This window comes from Dysidea avara, chromosome 5 (assembly GCF_963678975.1).
Source record: "Dysidea avara chromosome 5, odDysAvar1.4, whole genome shotgun sequence".
Classification (NCBI taxonomy): Eukaryota; Metazoa; Porifera; class Demospongiae; order Dictyoceratida; family Dysideidae; genus Dysidea; species Dysidea avara.
Genome location: NC_089276.1, coordinates 20,420,970 through 20,430,621, shown reverse-complemented (window position 1 = coordinate 20,430,621; position 9,652 = coordinate 20,420,970). Strand labels below are relative to the sequence as shown.

General features: G+C 37.2%; 1 long non-coding RNA gene across 1 annotated transcript in view; it reads right to left on the bottom strand.

Moving 5' to 3' along the window:
- LOC136256184 (uncharacterized) overlaps positions 1-9,652 on the bottom strand; it is a 143,910-nt gene that overhangs the window by 113,949 nt on the left and 20,309 nt on the right. The gene's annotated exons all lie outside the window — the stretch shown is intronic.

Sequence of the window (9,652 nt, the reverse complement as noted above, 5' to 3'; positions counted from 1 at the left end):
ACCAGGTGTCTTACAGACCTTCAGCACTTGTGCTGTAAAGCCTTAATAAATAAAAAACAAAATAATAGAATTCAAAGTGTTTCATCGTATGCACATAGTTTAGCCACATGCCTCAATATTGCATGGCTATAATTATCTGTATAATAAATTTGTTATGGTCAATTAAAGGGTGATCATTGATAGGGACCCGCCGATTATGCTGGCATAATTATGAGCATAATAGGTGTCTGAAAGCATTGAGCATAATAGGTAGAATATTTGTGTAACAGTATGAATTCTTGCTTATCAAAATAGCTATCACAGAAAGATCGATATACTCTAATAGAACAGTCAGTAACTCTAATAGAAAAATCATATAGCTGACTGTTCTATTAGAGTATATCGATCTTTTCTGTGATATGCACTTTGACAAGTATGTTTGTGCTGCAGCCACTTATTATTTATCTATAAACTGGAAATTATTAGCAGAGCATGAGAACTGAGGCATAAATAATTGCATAGGCGGCGGAAAGGGGGGGGGGGGGGGGGGGGCTAGGAGGCTAAAGCCCCCCCTCGGTCTGCTGAGTGGGGGGCTTAGCCCCCCCTCAAAATGATATCTCACCGAAATTATCTTTCTTGGAGTGGGGCTGAAAACCGTGATAAAGATCGAGATACTCTAATAGAGCAGTCACTCTAATAAAGTAGTCAGTGTGTAGCGAGCTATGAAAGGATTTTTATGTAGTTTATCAGCTAGAAATGGTAGCTGGTGAGGTGGAAAGCTCTTGTCAGTTGGTTGCGACCTTTTTTTTTTTTTTTTTTTTTTTTTGGTCTCACCTTACCAAACTATAGAAATAAATTTGGGTCAGCCCAGCCCCCCCTCATATCAACTACTTCCTCCGCCGCTGAATAATTGGGCATAATTTCAGCATAATGGGTAAGTATTGAGCATAAATTTAAGCATAATAGGTAAATTTTTGAGCAGTGCAGCATAGCATAATAGGTAAAATTATGAGCATAATCGGCGGGTCCCTAATCATTGATCAACTGATTAAAACAGAAGCAAATTAAGTATTGACCACATGTAGCAAATTACAGAAACAAGCCTCTTTAATTAGTGTAATATTATAGTCAAGGTAGTCATTGTATACGGAATGCTAAGCTTTGGAAAAGTTGAAATAAAGTATACAGTTCAGTGGCGGATCCAAGGAGGGCACATGTCCCCCCCCCCCCCCCCCCCAAAAAAAAATTATATATGTGACTGCATAGAGTAAAACGGAAGCTTATGCACATTTTGAATATGTTTAGATTTTAAATCCTGTATGCTACATGTATATTTATAAAAGCTTTTTAATATTATCAAGTTATGTTCAATCCTTTGTCATGGAACTAGTGTTCATTGTGTACCCTATATCTGTTTCACGTGGTTGTAATCACTAATCAGTGATTAAAATCAGTTTTTCTTCAAAAATTAGGCGTGTTTAATCTTCCGTTTTTACTATATACAGTCACATATATAAATTTATGCAAGATCGAGATACTCTAATAGAGCAGTCAGTCAAATATTCTAATAGAACAGTCACCACACATAACGCTATTGACTATTGAGAATCCTCCATATTTTCTAAGTATGAAAACTAGCATCTACAGCACTATACTATATCCCATGCATGGGAGCTGATGATGGGGCCAATGGGCACACTTAAAGCCAGCTAAGAATGCTTTGCAAATGAAATGCACATAATCCTTTTTATCCCATTCTTTAGGCTCATAATTATATAGCTAACTGAACTGTTCTCATGACTGTCACTTATCCTTGCAGATCAATGCTGTCTACTTAGAAAGCAGTATGGTTTAGATATAAAACTGCTCTACATCAAAAAATTTCAGTCCTGAAATAGCTTTAACTTCTGGGGGCTGCACCCCCAAACCTCCTACTCCATATATCTACTACCCAGGTGTACCCCTTACTAAACCCTTGATCAGCCCCTGCAGTTTAGACAGTTCATCCTATAAAACAAAAAACTATAACTATTATGTAAAATATAGTGTTCCTTATATACAAAGAGCCCACCAACTTTCAGAGCAGCATGTAGGCCTGCGTCAAATATGCCAACATAATAAAAAACATAATAGGCTGGAGTACTATGCCAGCATATTTGGCAGATATTTCAAACTGTGGAGCTTAATTCCATGAAAATAGATTGATACTCTCTAATAGAGCAGACATCTTTAGTATGTCACTTCATGATCAGGTTCCATAATAATTCAACATTAACAGTAATAATGACAATGGAACACTTTGTCAAAAGCCGTACTAACATTAGGTAAACTTAAATCTGTTTGGCTCCTTCCTTAAAAATTGTAAGTGAGATTGTGGATTGTTTGTAGTAACTGTAGTTCAGCAGCACAGCATTTCCCAAATCCAAATTGCTTGTCTGACAAATTGTTATTTGATTCCATAATTATGTGACATGATATTACAGTATGTGCTACATGACCTTACTGCTCACACCAGTAAGAGACACTGCATGGCCAATAGTTTAATGGATCCGTTTTATTTCCTTTCTTTGAACAATTGACAGATTAATGCTTTTTTCCACTCTGATGGTACCCTACATTGGTTTCAGCATGGCAGAATAAAGCAGCAGTTTGGTGGGGATGTAATCTGAACCTGAAGCATTGATGGGATCAAGATAGCAGAGTAATTTGGCAATGCCAGATACATGAAATCCAATAGGTGAAATGTCTTGATCTTCCGTGTGTGGCAACTTGGAACCATCATCCCTTGTAAACACTGAAGAGTACCTCAGTAAAACACTGGCATTCTCAATTGGCCATTGGAATGTAAAGAGCTATATAGTCCATAAAATTTCAATCATGATGATTGCTTATTTGTAAGATATATACTGCAGAAAGCAACATGTAGAGTAGTGTAAAACAATTGTGCAATACTTGGTACAAGAAATAATGTATCAGTTCCTCAGATCTAGAGATGTTCAATTACCTATATACATAGTGTATCAAGGGCAGATTTTTTTTTTTTTTGGGGGGGGGGGGGGGGGGGTTGCATGGGAGGCTGAAGCACCCTCCTTGAAATTTTTACTATGTGCTAGCTAGAAAGATAGTAGAAGTTACAGTACAGGTGCAGTTGCATCTAAAGCATACAATTAGAAGATGGGAATAGTGAAAAGAGAAGACCTAATCCCCTCTAGGAATCAACAAGAGGAGATCAAATTTATATTTCAGTGGTAAAACTGCTAATAAGCTGCTAAACATCAAAATACTCTAATAGAACAGTCAACTACTCTAATAGAACATACATAATTTAAAATAATACAATAAGACCAATTCCTAGACCTCTTAACTTCAACTTTGAATACAAACCATACTATAGCATTTATGGTGTGCCTTTTATATGAATTTAAAGCTAGTTATCACTGCTAGAAATAATGATTTTACTTAGTTAAAGTGGCTCACAAAGATTATTCAATAAGGCTCAGTCAAAATTATTGCCAAATTTGATCTCAGAAAACTACAAACTTTTCCTATGAGGGTATACCCCCAGACCCCACTTCGCACACTGTACTACTAGTTGTATTAACCAATTGTCACATTTTTAGCTCCCACTATAGCTACCCCTAGCTTAGCACTCCCCCCTATCGGGAATCTTAGATCCGCCCCTGTATACAGGGCCGGAGCCCATGGTTCGGCATTGGCCGGACCACTCTTATTATTATTATTATTTATCTAATTTGTCAAAAAAGACAGGGTGACACCAAAAGGCAGAGCCTGTACAAGGGTGTTTCCCTAGAAGATACAAAACCAAAAACGGAAGGGACAAATACAGAGAAAACACAGCTACAAAATCCAAGAAAGAACACATACACATATAAATTAATTACAACAAAACAGTTTATACATAGCTTGGCGAAACTTAGATAAGCTGAGATCAAATACATCACACGATAGAGTGTTCCATAAGAAAACAGTGTTCACAAAGAAAGAATGTCTATAAGAATTGATAGAAGACTGTAGCGGAACAAGGGTGAGAGGATGCGCTCGGGTACAAGATGTATTGAAATAACAGTAATTTGATAGCTTCAAAGAATCGTACCTACCTTTTAGGATGTCATAAAGCATAGCCACGCTCAAATAATTCCTTCGAGATGACAGTGTTGGCCAGTGTAACTCTTGTAAACAAGCATTAGAAGATTTATTCCAACACTTATGTAGTGGTGACCAACGACTTCCACAGGCCCAACGTGCAGCACGTCGTTGGACAGATTCCACTGTGGACTTATCAGAAACAGTGTGAGGATTCCACACAGTGCAAGCGTACTCTAGTGAAGGTCGCACTAAAGACTTGTAGACCATGGATTTGGCCTCAGTTGTAGCACCCCATAAAGTGTGATGTAGAAAATTCAAGGACTTGCTGGCTTTGGCTGCAACATACTTGCAGTGGTGTGACCATGACAAATTTGATTGAAAGAAAACTCCCAAATATTTCACAGAGGATTTCCAGTATAGAAGAGAGCGGTTTATGAAATAATCATAAGATATTTTCTTATTTTTATTTGAAATAAGAAAAGCGTCACACTTGGATGCATTCAATCGAAGTTGCCACTTGTCTGCCCAATCACAAATGCAATCAAGGTCCTCTTGTAACAATTTACAGTCAGATTCACACTTAATTTCCTTGTACAAGGTGACATCATCTGCTTAGAGTTTCAATTTAGAGTGCTTGACAACACTGTGCAAATCGTCAATATATAGTAAAAACAACAAGGGGCCTAAAACAGACCCTTGAGGAACTCCTGATTTAACACTTAACCAATCCAAATAAGCACCATTCACAACAACACGTTGCCATCTGTGTGTTAAAAAGGAGCGTATCCATTGCAGTAGCTTACCATCAATACCTAATAACTGTAGTTTAAGAAGAAGATGCTCATGGGCCATGGAGTCAAAGGCCTTAGCAAAATTTAGCAAGACACAATGTACACTACTACGTAGTTCCAAACATAGACTCCAATCATGTACAGCAGACAAGAGTAATGATACTGTAGAACGATGGGAACGAAAACCAAACTGTGCATCACTTAAGCGATTTGATTTTTTCAGAACTTCTGTTAGTTTCCTACAAATAATTCTCTCCATAATTTTCACCACAATAGATGTTAAGCTGATGGGTCTGTAATTTGCTGTAACTCGACGATCTCCTTTTTTGTGAATAGGTACAACGTTTGCTGTAGTCCAATCTTTGGGAAGTAAACCCATTGACATACTTTGATTAAACAAATTACATAGGGACTCACATATAAAATCAGCACTTCTTTTTAATATCTGTGGAGTTAATAAATCAGGACCACAAGGTTTATTAACATTTAATTGTAATAATTCTTGATGGGAGTGTATAAACAGTGGAATGGAACACTGGAATAGTGGAATACTGGAATGGTGGAATGGAATTTTTAAAGTTCAATATTACCTTTTACATCCAAAGAAGTACAACTCCTCCCTTTAAGTAAGCAAATAAACAGGATTCCCCTTAAATTCAGTTCTTTCAGCACAATTCACCTCACCATAGACAAAATTTACCAGTGTAATGTAGTGTAAAGTCAGTTATGAACATGCACTCTAGCAGTTTATGGGAATACCTAGAAGACTCCCCTTGTTCCCAAATGATAAAAGTTAACTAGCTGATTACATGTATGCATTGTAAAAGTACATGCACTGTATAATGAAATGAAGTATTCTTTTATTATCAACTTTACCAGTTAGGTACTGGAGGGTGAACACAGAGTGCAGAGCCTGTACAAGGTGTTTACCACTAACCTAGGAGTCTAAGCGAAAATCTTTGGGAAAAGTGAAACAGGACTATCTTGTAAGCATTTAAAATTAGCCTTTTCTACAATTACGTCAGGAAACAAAATTTAAGCCAAAGTTCATTGTGGCATGCACAATGCCATGTTGCACACTGAACTGAACTTTCATTAAGACAGTTAGTTTCAAACAAGTAATAAAGTATTGAGTTATAAGTCATACAAGTGTTGTGGTGAGGTGAAGTATGCTAAAAGAGCTGACTTTGAGGGGAATCCTATTTATTTGCTTACTTAAGGGGAGGAGTTGTGCTTATTTGGATGTAAAAATGATATTGAACTTTAAAAAAATTCCATTCCACCATTCCAGTATTCCACTATTCCAGTGTTCCATTCCACTGTTTATACACTCCCATTCTTGACAGACATCTTGAGTAGTAAAGGTAACTGATTCGACAATAGATGATAATTTACTAGCGGTTCTCAAGGAACTTAAATCAGAACAATCTTCATCAGTAAAAACAGAATAGAAGTACTTGTTGAACACATCTGCTCTAGCACGGTCATTTGTAACAGTAGTATCACCATTAAAAATTGGGGGTGGTACTTGAATTTGTAAAAAAGATTGAGATACCCTAATAGAGCAATCATCATATAAATACTCTAATAGAACAGTCATCGCAATACTCTAATAGTGCAATATAGCCATTGTTCTACTTAGTCTTAAACCATATACATCTATGTTAATTGTCCTCAAATCACTCAAAGTTTCAGTACGTCATCTACATGGTACTACATTGGGATAATTGCTAATGCATGCCATGCATGCATTAGCAATTACAATCCCAATGGCTTATGTATCTCAAAGAACTAAGCTTTCAGAAAGCAAAATTAGGAATTGCTTGGTACTGTAGTACAAAATTATCAGGATATATCCTTGATGTTAAGAAAAAGGAGAAAGAGGTTTTGCAAGTAAAATAGCTTCCAGATGGCATTTCAGAACATCTATTTTCAAAAATTTCCAGTCCCCCTAGCTTGGCATGCTGTATTGTGTGTGCATAGCACATGCAGTTACGTATCACATGAAAGCAGACAATCTAAAAATGACATCAGATCAATAAAAAGTAGTGTGCATGACTATCACCTCCATTGCAGTCCAGAGATAGCCGGACCACTCAAAATCTCTGGGCTCCGGCCCTGCCTTTATATATTTCAGCAGCACCCAATAAACTGACTTTTGCAACAATTCTGGTTTGATTTTGTGGGAATTATTTTCAACTATCTACAAAAATCAGGGCTAACAGCTAATGCTACCATGTTTACATTCCACAGCCTCTGGATTTCTACAGATCTAGTTAGATGAGAACAGGTAGTACCAAATTAAATTCACTAAATTCTCATTAAAATTTTTGCCATTAACCTACCATCACAGCCATTTCTTGGCCACCACATTGGATTTCACACCCTGGTGTTTTTTAAAGGGACACACCCTTCTTTGGTTTGGTTTAGATATCACTTGTTTTTGTATTTGTAGACTCCAAGGCCAGCTTGCAACTCTCCACAAGGTGACTTGTTAGTAGCTATACTTTCTGCAGGGTATAGTTGAACTTTTGCAGGGTACTTTTGTTATGTAATTGATCTCTCTACATTGTACTGCACTACATTGCATTAGAGTGTTTGTACTTTTAAACTCTATTGTACTGCACCATATTATAGTATTTCGATCACACGCTTGCTACATGTAGTTAGGCTTTATAACTCATGGGTTTTAAACCCATCCCACTGAAAGGCTTTTCCAAAGACGATTTATATTTCAATCTTAAGCTTATCCCCTTCAATGGTTTGTCTGGTAGGCTCACCAATAAATTGCTTTTTATTCACAAAATTAGACCACACGCCTAATACCATTGGTTGGTATTTTTTGTTATAACTCACTGGTCTTTATCTCAATTCTTTCAAACCACCAAAATGCACTCCTACGATGGTCAATCTATCTACAAATCACTTTTCAACCTGCTCCTTTAAGCGGTTTGCTCTGTAATTGTGACAAAATCACTTTTGCAGTTTTAAAAGTCACTCGAAACTTTCTTGTTTTTAACTGATCTGTACAAACATTTAACTGTAAATGTGTTTAATTATGCTCCTATTGCCCTCCACTTTTGAAGCAACTCAATTGAAGCACAAACGATGTGTTACAAAAAGAAGAAATGCAAAGAAAATAAGATGAATTTTAAAGTCGCATATCTCAGTGATGACTTGGCAGATTGAGCTCAAATTTGGAATAGAAGGTGCCCCCACTCCAAGGGGGTGGCCACAACAAAATTGGATGATTCCATTTTGGGACTACCAGGGATTTCAGTTCCATTTGAAAACAAGCAAAGCACAATTTTCAAATAGAACTGAAATTTCTGGTATCAAGTTATGGATGTGTGAAAATAGCATTTTCTTTTTTCCTGTAAAATACACATTTGTCTTGCACTGCACTGGCTGTACTTGGTCACATGACACACTATCACGTATCTTGATAGAAGTGAACACTAAACCTTTGAACTGTTCAAGAACCGGCTTATAGTTCATAGCAACCAGTTCATATGCACTATGAAATGAAGCTACGCTATAGACGATATGCACACTTTATTACTCGAACGAAAAATGATCAATTAAGCGTAAACGGCGCAAAACTCAACGGTAACTTAAAAGCGGAAGTCCCATACAAAAGTATGGAAAGCAAATGCGGCTAGAGCAATAACTCACCACTCGAGCTAAAGACAGGTCATCTCGCTTGCCATACACTTCTTTCCATGCAAAAGAAGTGTATGGCAAGCGAGATGGCCTGCCCTTAGCTCGAGTGGTAAGTTATTGCTCGAGCCGCTTTTGCGCCATTTTTCGTTCAAGTAATAAAGTGTGCATATCGTCTATTACTCGATCTTCATGCAATTTTACCTAATTTCTTCTTCCACAGCTCTCATGGATTAACTCTTGATCCAACTTTTAATCGGCTAGCAACATATCACACATCACCACTGCAGTGTTGGAGATCCGCTAAACCATAGCGGGTATTAAAATGAATGCGTATTAAAATGAATGCGTAGTAGCACGTGCCTCATCACCTCGATAATCTCGTTAGTATCATAGGTCTAATCTCCAATCACTATTAGCATCACTATGAGCTCACTACTTACAACCTTTTTGCAGTGGGAATTAAAGGAATACTTCATTTATTAAACCTCTTGCCGTCACGTCTTTATCAAGAACATCTCACTCAACACCTGTCATAGTAGTAGTAGTATGTTATCACCTTGACTTGATATAATCACGATGAGCACAGGCTCATTTTACTGACACCTTCCCTCCAACACTATCTCAGAAAAAATGCCGCAAGGCACACAATCGTTATCTCCAGCAACTCACCAACCCTGACTATGATACCAATCACAAGAGACTATGGTCTTACATTAAAAGTAAAAGACAAGAGAATTTTGGTATACCAACTCTGAAGGACAGCAACGGAACATATACTTCATATGAATCTAGAGCAAATATTTTAAATAATCACTATTCAACTGTGTTTACTAAGGAAAATGTTGTCAATTTACCAAACTTAGATAGCTCTCCATATCCCTCCATAGATCCTCTCAATGTTACAATAAATGGAATCTAATCCAAAACAGCCAAGCTGTAAAAAAGTGTGCGGCCCTCAAAAAGGCTATGGTGAAAAAAGATGTGAAATCCAAGGTGGCAGCCAAGAAATGGCTGTGATGGTAGGTTAATGGTAAAAATTTTAATAACAACAATTCAGGTGAATTTTTGTGCCGCTTGAACTTGGCACAAAATTGACCTGAATTGTCATTATT